This window comes from Gadus chalcogrammus, chromosome 14 (assembly GCF_026213295.1).
Source record: "Gadus chalcogrammus isolate NIFS_2021 chromosome 14, NIFS_Gcha_1.0, whole genome shotgun sequence".
Classification (NCBI taxonomy): Eukaryota; Metazoa; Chordata; class Actinopteri; order Gadiformes; family Gadidae; genus Gadus; species Gadus chalcogrammus.
In genome coordinates, this window is record NC_079425.1 from 1045461 (window position 1) to 1058985 (window position 13525).

Here is a 13525-nt window from a genome sequence, read left to right on the forward strand (position 1 = left end):
CGTATCTATGCGGGAAAAGAAAAATCTGGACAGAAGAATCCAAACATTTATAAGTGGAATAATAACACGTCAGGTTGACATCACAGACAGGAACACACAGGCCCAGGAACGACACAGAGGGATACAGTGACCTAGTTCCGTCGCCCCTCTTCTCGTGAGAGCGCCGTATCCAATCTGTCAGGAAACAGACCAGCAGGTGACGACTGCCTGCGAGCTGTGAGTGAAACTTCATCAATTAGACACAAACAGAACCAGAGCTCTGAGGCCCCTCCCCGACGCGGTGTTAGCGAATCGCCAGAGGCCTGTTGGAGCTTGCTCTCTGAGTCTTAAGGCATGTCTGGAGGAGGTGTTGTAGACGTTTGGCCCACGGCGGCCATTGGTAGGTTGTCTTTGGCTTATATTAGAGGATCATTTTTCTGACGTCACTTCACCTGTCCAGTCCTACCAGTCTCACAAACCACTAAGGCAATTCTTTGAGAGAGGAATGATCCGAATGCTTGAGATGTTTGTGGCGTCATGACAGCTTGTGTTGTTCTTGGTCAATCTCCACATTCTTTTCAGTGAACTCACGCCAGCACATGACAGCTGCGGTTAAAGCGGGTCGTGGCAGAGGTTCAAACCAACAACCTCAGTTACGATCTCCCTGATACAGGACCGGGTCCAGTTCGCTGATGTCACTCGTTCATAAACCTTTTATAAGTCTCACATCAATGCTCATGTGTCTCAGAGCGGTAGTGTGATGCCATCACATCTGTGAGTCTGGCTCTTGGCTGGTGGGGTTTAGGCACTCATTAATGATTGATGACGGTGACAAAATGGAAAGCGTGGAGTAAAGTGCTCTTGGTTGACTTGTTGTCCTCAGGAAACACGCAATGGCAAATGCCGAGGTTGTTATGCTATGGATATTAGGAGGCTAAGATGACAACATAAAACATTGCAGAGTTTATGAGCTTAGAGTTAGGGTAATGATGCTGCTGATCATGCTTGCAGATGATTCCAAACACTCACGGATTGTTCAGTGTTTTTTTTTCCACGTAATAGGTAAAGTGATGTATGGCCTACATCTGGTCAACTCATGTTTAGGTCTTCAGTATCAAACCGTCACCATCACATTGTGAACGTGGGAATCATACATTGGAGTTTGGACATCCAAGAGCATCGATATGAGCTAAACTGGTTTTAGAACGGCCGGCTCTCAGAGTGATCAGCCGTTGTAATAGATGGATGTATTGTTTCACAATCCTTCTGTAAATCCACCACTTTGGATCCGGCCATGAGAAAGGAAAATCCTGGCCTCAAGTCTGGGAACCGTGACAACCAAACCCACAGATAACACACGGCCAAGAGTAAAACAGTGCATAAAAGTTACCATCACAGAGATAATTCAACCATACTCTGCTTAAGCTGACACTAATAGCGGTTCATTTCTGAAGACAGAGTTCCACTGTCCTCAAAGCGCCGTGTGGACGTGGGTCTCTGGGGAGGAGGGAGAGCGTCCGTCTCCTTCAGGTACAGAGCGCCCGTTCAGGGAGGCGCTGGTGGACAGACGGTGTGGCCGGCCCCCGGGGCAGAACGTAAACACAGCCCCTGCCACCATTCATACAGCGGGGGCGAGTCCGGGCATTACCGCACTGTCTCAGCCCTCGGGCCAACCACCACATGGACTGCTTACAGCGCATGGAAAGCATGTGCAAACACGGCTATAATAAGCGGCCCGCAACCGGCGCCTCTGGGAGCAGCTCTGCAACACCGCCGGTGGATTTAACAAGGACCCTGCAGTGCATACACATGTGTCCCTCTATACACATGTGTCCCTCTATACAGATGTGTCCCTGCAGACAGATGTGTCCCTGCAGACAGATGTGTCCCTGCAGACAGATGTGTACCTGTGTACAGATGTGTCCCTGCAGACAGATCTGTCCCTGTGTACAGATGTCTCTCTCTATACAATTGTATCCCTGAAGACAGATGTGTCTGGTATACAGATGTTTCCTGGGGGGCTGACACAGGGCCCTAAAGGAGAGCCGTGTTGATGTCCTCATCTCTAGCGTTAGCCACCAGCCCGTCTGAGCTCGTGTTAGCGCAGGGCCCCTTCAGAGGGAGGGAAGGCTCCTCCGTACCCTAACTGACGGTCCAGACTGCGTCCCTCGCTGCCTTACTGACACTAAGCATGGTAAGGTCTTCATTCAACGCCGGCTCCACATCGGTGGTCTGCTGCGTTAAACACGGCAACACAAAGCAGAACACGACAGCGAACACGAGAGAGTGAACGGCCGGCCCAAAGCACACGTTGCATTATTTGTTTGGACGTCCCTTCTGTTGTTGTAAACAACATCCCAGTGTTTGGTTGTAGCTTTCCCACAAAGCATCTGTTTCACCCCCTCCCCGCTCGCCCCAGCTCCCGGGGTTGAAAGACGCTGGGGGTGCAGCCCTATAGCCCCCCCCCCCCCCCTGTGACCTTTACCTCCTGCTAAGTGCTCCGGGTAATTACACGCCGCTGCTCCCTGCTGCGCACAACATATGCTCCGTTAGAGGAGGGAAGGGGTCCTGCCTACCTGCCCTCAGTGGCTCTTCTCTCTTTCTGTTTGCTACGTACTCTCTATACCCCCCCTCCAGCCAGCGTCTCTCTCGCTCTGTCTATTAATCTGGTATTTCATACTTGGAAAAGATGAGTTTTCCGAGTCAAGGGCAAAACGATTCAGGGCTGAGGAGTCTGTCTGTTCCTGATTGATTTGGGCCTCTCCTGATATTTATGAGTCTAGTCTTTTCACCTAGAAGAGCCACTCTGCAAGTCTAATGCATTATGTGATGTATTCTATACCAACATGAAAATATGTCATCTCATGGAAGATTTGGGGGATTATAAAAACGCTTTATGGCACAACATCCCACTTCCCCGACTGGAGCTATGAGCTACAAGAAGCTAGCTCCCGGTTTTCAGTTTCGGACGAAGCAAAGGTGTGAGTAAACAAGTACTGGTCAAGAAGCTAAGAAAAACTTTGTATGTTTATCTTGTAATGTATTCTGGAAGTTTTGAAGCAGGATGTATAATTAAATAGCACAAAATAAAGCCTTTCGCAGTTGCATGTTGTTGAGACCTAACCTGGTGGATTGCCAGCTGTTATTGGCTGGACCTGGAAGGTGATGTGGTAGGTGACGCTAGCCCTGGTAGGTGATGCTAGCCCTGGTAGGTGATGCTAGCCCTGGAAGGTGACGCTAGCCCTGGTAGGTGATGCTAGCCCTGGAAGGTGATGCTAGCCCTGGTAGGTGATGCTAGCCCTGGAAGGTGATGCTAGCCCTGGTAGGTGATCTTAGCCCTGGTAGGTGACGCTAGCCCTGGTAAGTGATGCTAGCCTGGTAGGTGACGCTAGCCCTGGTAGGTGACGCTAGCCCTGGTAGGTGACGCTAGCCCTGGAAGGTGATGCTAGCCCTGGTAGGTGATGTTAGCGCTGGTAGGTGATGCTAGCCCTGGTAGGTGATGCTAGCCCTGGTAGGTGATGCTAGCCCTGGTAGGTGATGCTAGCCCTGGTAGGTGATGCTAGCCCTGGTAGGTGATGCTAGCCCTGGTAGGTGATGCTAGCCCTGGTAGGTGATGTTAGCCCTGGTAGCTGATGCTAGCCCTGGTAGGTGATGTTAGCCCTGGCCAGTGATGCTAGCCCTGGTAGGTGATGCTAGCCCTGGTAGGTGATGCTAGACCACCAGGAGCGTCCCCACATCAGACTGAGAGGGACTCCCAGGTGAACAGTGGAACTCCGGCCGGGATTTTAACACTCAAGGTACGGGTTCAACTATCTTCTGGTGAGTGTAGAACGGTGAAACTAGAACAGACACGAGTCTGTGTTGACACATTTACAACAGTGGTGTTAAAGGCACTCAGACACCGTAGGGGAGCCTACAATTCAATTACATTTTGCTGCTTCGACTGTTGTTGTGCCAAGAGGGAACATAGATTAGTGTGAGTCTCTCCCTGCCTGTGTGACCGACTCTCTGTATGGTTCCCATCCATTCCCCCTCACAGCCTGTCCAGCTGATTCACAGCCTGGGAATGGAACCGCCTGAACATTCATCAGAGGATCCAGAATGGAAGCGCCTTATTTTGGTCCTATTACTCACACATTCTTTTGACCATTGATCTTTCTTTTTGACCACGTGTGCGGGTGCGTGTTCCAGAACCCATGACACTATGCAGAGTGAGACCATTTATCGTTGACCGCAGTGTATCTCTCTACAGCCCGCAGTTTAACCCATCATTAGGAGGTCATGTTCACCCTTCATCACATAAACCTGTCTACTCTTATTATCATCATATATAACTCATATAAAACAATATATAGTAATATTAATACAGGTGATGATGGTAGCATTCCAATAGTAGTAGTAGAAGTAGTGGTAGTATAGTAATAGTAGTAGTAATAGTATAGTAGCCTAACCTAACTCTGTGACCAGGTTAGGGTTAGGCTTTAGCTGAGCAGCTAACAGCCTCACCCTAACCTGGTCCCATGGACACGTGCAGCCACCCTCTGCACGTCACTCTGTGTTCTGTTGGTTATTTGCTTCCAAGATAAGTCACGTGTCAGAGATATACAAAGTCACAGTCCAAACCTGTGACACTTGAAAAGAAAGGAGCAGGAGCACTTCCCTGGGGACAATGGCCTGGCTCTGGGTGAAACTAGCTACCTGGAATGTTACCTGGGGTTTGGTTTGAAGTACAAAGAAACACTTTCCTCCGCTGTCTTCTTGGATTTTCAAATCTCCAAAGTAAACCGGTGTCATAAACTCTTTCTTCTACATTTGTGGTTTCTATAATGTCCCCTGTGTCCAGGTTATGTGAGTCTAAAGATAGGCGCCTCTACATGGGATGCAATGGGGACCTTTGTTGACATTCTGACTAAGAAGTCGATACCAATTGAACCAGTTCTTCAACAGTTTTGTCACTGTCTCCTCTCCACTCTGCCACCAGAGACATGCCCTCTCTACTCACCCACCTCTTCATCAGAGAGAGAGAGAGAGAGAGAGAGAGAGAGAGAGAGAGAGAGAGAGAGAGAGAGAGAGAGAGAGAGAGAGAGAGAGAGAGCTGGCCTTCATACCGTAGACCGTAGACCTTGTGTGCTCGATGTGCTATATAGTTATGTTACCGAAGACCAGAAATGCGTGAATAACTTGGAGGACCACGGAGATGGAGTCCCCCCCCCAGCACCCTAGCAGAGACGCCCTTTATCTAGTTTAGAGGTCTAGAAGGCTTTAGCTCCAGCCTGAATACCTCCAGGTGTCAACAGGTTGGAATGAATGCTCTAAAATCACTTTTAATCCCAGTGTGAGTCACTGGCTGACAGTAATCAATCAGTATGTTAAACCAGTCCGTCTTGATAAATCATCAAATAACCTGCTCATTGTTTTAACTGAGGTATCGGCCGCCGAGTCAAAGAATGAATTGCCAAGAACAAACTACTCATCAACATGTCATGCTTGAACAGGTAGATTTATTAATGTTGCATTTATACTTAATTCAGTGAACTGTGTTTGGAACAATATGAGCACAGTTGAACTAATATTTTAAACGTAAACAGTATAAAAGTACTAGCAGGTAGCAGGGTAAAAACATCAGGAAAGTGCATGCAGTTCCCTCTCACCCGTCCTTAAAGGGCTGACATCGCGTCGCCAGGAGTGGCTGTGATCAGCCATTACAAGCCCTTTGGAACCCAGCCTTTTCCTGTGTTTTAGTGACATCAAAGGTTGGATGGATCACCTAGATGTATGATGGATAGATCAGCAACATTTGCCACAGTCAACTGGGTAGGCTGGTAACTGATCTATCCAGCGTACATCTATGGGGACACGCCCCCTTGTGATGTCATAAGGCACAGGACAAGACGTATGGATTGTAATGGCTGATCACACTCACACCTGGTGGCGTGATGCCACCCCTTTAAAAACTTAAAACCAGTCGATTAGAATAACTAAATACATTTTGAATTACTTGACATAATTATGAAGCCTTCTCTCTTCATGTGGTGAACATTGAAACTGAGGTCCCCAATCCGAACAGCATCGAGAACACATTAAAACATGAATAAGAACATATTACTTTTAACGTAGAACTTGATTTTGATTGCAGGTGTGTGTGTGTGGTGTGGTGTGTGTGTGTGTGTGTGTGTGTGTGTGTGTGTGTGTGTGTGTGTGTGTGTGTGTGTGTGTGTGTGTGTGTGTCGCCTTGTTGTAATACTTACGCCAGTGCAATCAGAAGACCCCCTGGTCTTTCCTTGTGTCGATGTCCCTCTTCAGCTGGCAGATAGCACAGGCTCCACAGAAGACATACGCAATGTAGTCCTTACAAAGGGATCCCTGGAGATACACGGTGGGTTAAAGCAGTGACCCCATGGATCAGATGGTACGTGTGCGTGTCAACGTATGCGCCCGTCACCCCAACGGGCGGACTCTAACAGGCGCTCTACTGGGACCCACCCGGATGTTGTACTTGGTCCGGTAGACGCCTGAGGGCAGGACAGCAGCCGCACAGGCAGCACTCGTCCATGTCGCTAGCGATGGAGCACGCCAGGCAGGGGAAGCAGCACAGGCCGTAGCAGACTGCAACACAAGTGTCGAAGGATCAACTCAGATAACTCCACCACCTTGAGTCTCCCACATCACAAATCAATACGGCGCAGTGATCCGTACATGTGCTGCAGTCGTCACAGATGGAGTAGAGCCCGGTCTGGAAGTCAGACGGGGCAAAGGCGCTTGGCTGTTTGGTCACCGGCATGATCACAGAACTGTCATTAAAAATACAAACTTCGTTAACAATGTTACAATAAACACTCACACACAATTACAATGTATTAAGGTAAATGTAAATCTAAAAGCACGTTAACACATCCATCTTACCGTAGTGAATGGATCCGTAGAGCTGTTGATGCCACTAGAAAGTATTTTGAATGGCCACTGGATACACGGCATTAGAGAGAGAGAGAGAGAAACGCCTTAATATGTCAGTCGTAAACCAGATGAGCAAGAATTCCTCCTCCAGTGATTGACGATACAGAGGTTGGGCCACACAGAGGAATGACCACCCTCTGATCCAAGGAGGCTCCTTCAAGAGTCACAGACGTGTTACCTCTCATATATAACAACATATGTTTACGTTTTCAGACCAAACAACGTTAAATCCTTTCATGCATCAACGTATGATTAAGTTGTTGGCCCATTTTTCCAGGCTTCTTGTGTTGTGTATTACCGGTTCAATGCTCGTTAAAACCCAAAGAGCGAGCTGGCTGTCAGCCTTTAGGGCGTTCTGTTGGTATGCTCAGAGAGCTGTCGCGGCACACACTGTTACAGTGGAACCCATGGTACTTCTCTGTTACAGCCAAGAAGAAGCATCTCTTCATCCTCCTGAACCATGGTTCGTGGGATGTACTGGATCCTTCACACTACCTGGTTCTGATCCAGTACTGCCCCTTCAGTACTCAGCAGCTCTGGGATCCATTAGTGGGCGGGGGGGGGGGGGGGTATACCTTTATGCTTGTCCTCAGGCACACTGAGGAGGGTATGAAAGGGGAAGGGAGAGGTATTCCAAGCATCTTTAGAATCCCACAGGCCTAGAGGCTCTCCAGTGTCTTAGGCGTTGGTTGTTCAGCTGAAGCCTGACCTAATGAAGCACTGGGGGACCCATCTCAGACAAGATGCTGAGCTATTCACACTCAGCTGGAGAGTTGTTTTATCCGAGGGTCAATCCATGTTTTGGCCGATCTGTCGAAGACTAATTCTCGATTTTTTATGGTGAGAGTGATGTGAGAGGAAAACACAATGAAAGTATCAAAGTAGAAGGCAAAGTCTCCAGGTTTACGTCACCTTGGCATACCTTCAACCTCTGAAAGGTCCATGGAGCGGTAAACAAGTTAAACGAGTCAGGAGGTATCAGACTGGAACAAGCTGAAGGTAAAGGGGGGCCCTGGCCCCTGGCCCCTGGCTGAATCTACTGTATAGATCACATAGGATCCGTCCATCTTGAAAGGGAGAACTTGATACAATTACCTTTTTATCTCTGATCAAACATTGTTGACAAATGGAAAAACCTGACAGCATTTCCCTCCATCCTGCATCAAACCCTTTATTCCACCGTCATAAACCGTTTACGAGAGGGTTTACACAGGTTGCTGTGGGAGTTGAGAATCGATTGACCAAGCAAACACAGAAGGCCAGTGATTCACATATCATTTAAATTTAATGTTTTCAAAACCATGAGCACTTAACCAGCTGGTTGCCACGAGCAAGGCATGAATTAAACACAGCCAACAGCAAAGGAATCTGCACAATTCTAATAAAAGAATAAATCAATATTTTTTAATTATTTTTTATCTTTTTCGCCAACTATAAGAAATAATGCACAGTTAAGGAAGCTTAAAAAAGGCTCAATAAAGCTTGACCCTAACCTTAACCCCTGTATACAATTAAATATATAAAGCAGCTGGCATCATAACAGCATTCATGAAGGCCATGAGGAAAGTGTAGTGAATTATGGTCTTGTTGGCTTTCCATACTTAATTGCTCCACTGTTGCCTTCAGAGGACTGCTCAGGGAACTCTCTTTCCTGCTTCTATGAAGAGCAGAAACCCGCTCGTTCAACTCCTTTCTTTTCACGGCTCATTACCCCATAGCAATCCCAAGCCAATCTTTTTTCCTAGCGCCGTTAAAAAAACATCCCCAAATAAAAATACTGAACAATTGGCTTCATCTGCGGTGAGGGCATCGGTACACCAGACCAGACAGGGCCCGAGAAGAATAGAAGCCATTATCGTATCTTGGAGCATTCTTTGAAGAGTTTCACAATTAGAGCTGTTTGCAGCTGTGTTTTTGTAGTAACTGGGGCAGTCCTTCTGATGTCATTACTTGGCCGTATTATGAAGTTTGTATTGGGAGCACTATGAAGTTTTAAACCACTGATTTCTCGAATGTACTGACACAGGATTAATTTAACTTCTACCAAGCTTTTCACAACCTCTCCCTTAAAATGTGGAGATTATCTCTAGAATGGTCCACTTTGTAAAGGGGTTCTCTGAAACCCAGCAAACAGTGTTTCTATAACCCAACACCCCGTCACTCTACCAGGGAACTTTGATATCAAACATTTGCATTAGATGATTCATTTTAGATTAATCACCATGATTATGCTGATTATGCCATGCTGGGAATTGGGTTTTGATGTGAATCCAAACATCTTTTGTGATTTGAAAGATGACAGGAGGTTAATGATGAGGTTCAGTTTATTAGCATTAGAGTGGTTTAACTCCCCATGTAGCCAATCAGGAGAAGTGTTGTTCTACACTCAGGTTCAAACAGCACAGTTTGGGTTATGGCAACATTGGCTCTGAACGACACTTATTTTCCACTTCAGATTTTTCATAGTTAAACTTGTATTGTTATCTATGGTTAAGTTTATTGTTTTAAAAAAATATATTAAAAGAAGAGAAAACAACATGTCCTTAAAGTTTTCATAAAGTTTGGCAACTGAAGACTGAACTTGTCTAACATTATGGCGCTCGAAAGCACATTTCAATGGCTCCATCTTATATTTTCCAGCAGAAAGAAGCAGAGCTTTATTACCGCTGTACTGCAGTAATGACAGAGCAGCCTTGTCCTTCAGATTAATAAATCCTGCTGAAGTGAGTCCCCCCCCCCCCCGTTCATGCGACGTCGAGGCAGTAAACCACCTCCTATTCCCCCAGAATCAGCCCAGCCATAGGTTTCCATGCATCAAGGACCGGTGATTCCATGGTTATTGCTCAGCACTGCATCCACACGACTCACCGAGGTTCAAACACTTATTCATAACTTTCGAACAACACCAAAATATTATCATCCTGAATAGAGGAAATGGGAGATTGAGATGGTTCTGTGGTCCGTCCAGTCTGATGTTCATGTTCCTTCAGGTTTTTTTTTTTGGTTTTTTTAGGGGTCGCGCAAACACACACACACACACACACACACACACACACACACACACACACACACACACACACACACACACACACACACACACACACACACACTTACTTACTACTGCTACACCTTACCACTGTTTCAAGTATTTCTTGGATGGATTCCTCTGGCTACATGTCATTTTCCTAATTGTCAGAAACAATGATCTTATTTACTGAAAGAATGTCAATGCAGGCCAATGATAAATAGTAAAATGAGTAGATATAGGAATATTCAGAAAACAATCAACAAAAAGCATAAAGATAAATGCTATGATATTTTATAGGCTTATGGGGAAATGTGTTCTATAGTGAGGAATGTGTTTCACGTGACTGGATGAAAACAACACAGAAAAATAGTCTTAGTCGCTCATTTCAAGCCGAGTGATTGCAAGTTGATATGATAATGTGATGCATTGTATAAAACAATGTAGGCCATTAATGCATTAACACAAAGAGGCCTGTTCCACATTGTAATGCTATTTGACACCAGATCGCTCCTAACTCCTCGGACCCTCTCCGTGGTTCCTCTGAGCTGGGGGAGTCCTCGGTGACGAAGACTGTAACCTGATCCAGGGGGTCGAACCCAAACAGCTCTCTACAAACCAGCTCTGCACAGACCAGATGTTGTGTTGGAGGTTCAGCGCTGAGCTCTACTTCGAACTCGGTCGTGGCTTTACGCACAATCAGTAGTAACGGGCTTTGGGTCGGGGCTGGTTCAACCTCAACGAGGACTAGTTCTCCTAGTTATACACCCTGTGAACCACAAGCTCACCAGGACGCTGAAGCTTCTCCGACATGGTTTGTTTTTCTCCGCTGGGTTAAGTTCAGAAGGTCCAGTAGTCTCTCGGTTGTGGACTCCGTTAAACCCAGGACTCGGTGTTCGGTGTTGGGTTCAGAGGCTCCATGGCGGTTCTCCTCCTGGTCCTGTGCGCCCTTATGCTCTCGGCCGGCCGGGCGTCGTACCGCGGGCCGCTGCACCCCGAGATGTCCAACGGGACCTTCCACCACTACTTCGTCCCGACGGGGACTACGAGGAGAACGACGACCCGAGAAGTGCCAGATGCTCTTCAAGATGACCGACGAGCGGAAGTGTGGTCTGGACGAGGACCACGACTCGGTGATCCGGGACGACTTCACCATCATCAAGCGGCAGATCGAGGACTCTGCCCGGGTCCTGGAGGGCATCGGGAAGAGCATCTCCTACGATCTGGACGGCGAGGACAGCTACGGGAAGTACCTGAGGAGGGAAACCGCGCAGATCAACGAAGCCTTCACCAACTCGGAGAAGTCTCTGCTGGAGCTGGAGGTGAAGTTCAAGCAGAGCCAGGAGAACGAGCTGAAGGCGGAGCACCGCATCCACGACGACTTCCTGGGCATGGTGGTCCACACCCGGGACGTCCTGAAAGACACCCTGGACCTCTCCCTGGGCCTGAAGGACAAACACGAGCTACTGTCCCTCATCATCCGCAGCCACGGAACCCGGCTCAGCCGCCTGAAGAACGAGTACCTCAAGTTCTAGAGGAGGTGTGTGGAGCAGGAGAAGAACGAGTACCTCAAGTTCTAGAGGAGGTCTGTGGAGCAGGAGAAGAACGAGTACCTCAAGTTCCAGAGGAAATGGGGAGCAGGAGAAGAAACAGTACCTCAAGTTCTAGAGGAGCTCTGTGGAGCAGGAGAACGAGGAGTTCGAGGAGAGGAGGTGTCTCATCAGGGATGAACTGTACATTATCTGATTATTATATCTGATCATATACATCAGTTTTAAACGAGGCCTTCAACCGGACAGTAAACTATCGAAGTGATGACGTTGACTGTTCCTCGATGACAGGTGTCACTCACACTTCACTAAACATGGATGTTGGAGGATTACATGTTTACACTATTTACATTATGGTGGGCTGACTTTGCACAGTTCTTGACTGTTTCAATGCTAGATGCCTACATCTGAATAGATGATGTAATCTGTGTTATTGTTAATAATGTATTATTAAAGTTAATAAATACTGTGACTGTCGAATTATTATTTTTTAGATGACAATAATTTGTATTTGTATTTTCTGTAATATGTCTGAAAATAGAGCATCCTATCTATTCTTGTCAAAGTATATTCAAATAATAATATTTGACTGATAAGACTGCAGGCAGCACTTGTGGACTTCAGAGTCAAACGTTTTGTATGGTAACACGTTAATAAACACTATGTCCTCCTAAATAAAGCCCTGTTTTAAACTCAAATGGTCGTGTGCATCCGGATGTTTTATAAACTCTTTCCAGGATCTGCTTGCAGGAGAACAATTAGAAGACTATATGAACATTGCATGTCAACACATGGTAGAACGTGGCTCTCTGTATTATCAGAGGGTTCAAGGTTAGCCATCAACTGGTTATTTTGAGGGATAGCGCACACAAACACACACACACAACACACGCACACGCACACACACGCACACACACACAAACATACAGGGTCTCTCTATAGATAGATAGAACGAGACTTTCCTGTAGAAGTTCCTGTACCGTGTAGCTTTATATAACCTGACTTTGGTTACTATTACATCCACCGTGGATGCAAACACCACCCAGAATAGTTTTTGGCAACAGGCCTATGGTTATATTTTGGCAAAGGTAACTGAGAGAACTATCAATACAATATTAAGCCCATGGTAGGCCAATTCGATTAAATTATGCAGGCTTAAACCTAACAACAACGTATGGACATACCTGTATGTAGACACACCAACACACGACTATACATCGTATAGTTGAAATATAATATATAGATTTATAATAGTTCTTGAGTCATAATAGCGTATATAGTTACACAGATTTAGTTATAATAGCATATATAGTTATAATAGTTAGATGGAATAATAATTGTATATATAGGGTTATATAGAGTTATAATAGGATGTATATGTATGTATATATATATATATATATATATATATACATATTTAGAGAGAGAGAGAGAGAGAGAGAAGAGAGAGAGAGAGAGAGAGAGAGAGAGAGAGAGCTAATAGCATATATAGAGTTATAATATATGTAGTTCTATAGATATAATATAGAGGCAGGCCCGTCAGGTTGTAGTGACGTCGTCGTCCAGCTGCAGTAGAGCAGAGGTTACAGTCTACTCTACAGTCTGTCACTACGTGGTGTCACGGCGCGTATCGCCCCCGCAACCTTTCACCTACTTCCCGCCGGTCGCTCTGGATCGGCGTCATATTATCGGGTGGACAGAATATTAAAGGTAAGAAGTCTATAAAAGGCTCGTTAACGCTGCTTACGTTTACTTTATAATGTGAAAGTGTAAATCTGTAACTCGTCCAGAGCGGAAGTGAGTCCTCACTCACAACACTAGTCCGTCTGAGGCGAACCCATGTCCTCACTAACAACACTAGTCCGTCTGAGGCGAACCCATTCCCTCACTAACAACACTAGTCCCTCTAAAGCGCACGGACATGTCCATGAGGTGTCCACATGTTATAGCGCGCTGATAGTGACTTTCATTCCGTGTTGAACATAGTCTGTGCGGAAAGAGATAAGACAGAAACCGC

General features: G+C 46.4%; 2 pseudogenes; one reads left to right on the top strand and one right to left on the bottom strand.

The window, feature by feature from the left end:
• Nucleotides 1–5441: 5441 nt before the first annotated feature.
• On the bottom strand, nucleotides 5442–6989 carry LOC130403260 (placenta-specific gene 8 protein-like; annotated as a pseudogene).
• Nucleotides 6990–10556: 3567 nt separating this feature from the next.
• Nucleotides 10557–12223, top strand: LOC130403259 (fin bud initiation factor-like; annotated as a pseudogene).
• The last annotated feature ends 1302 nt before the right edge of the window (nucleotides 12224–13525 follow it).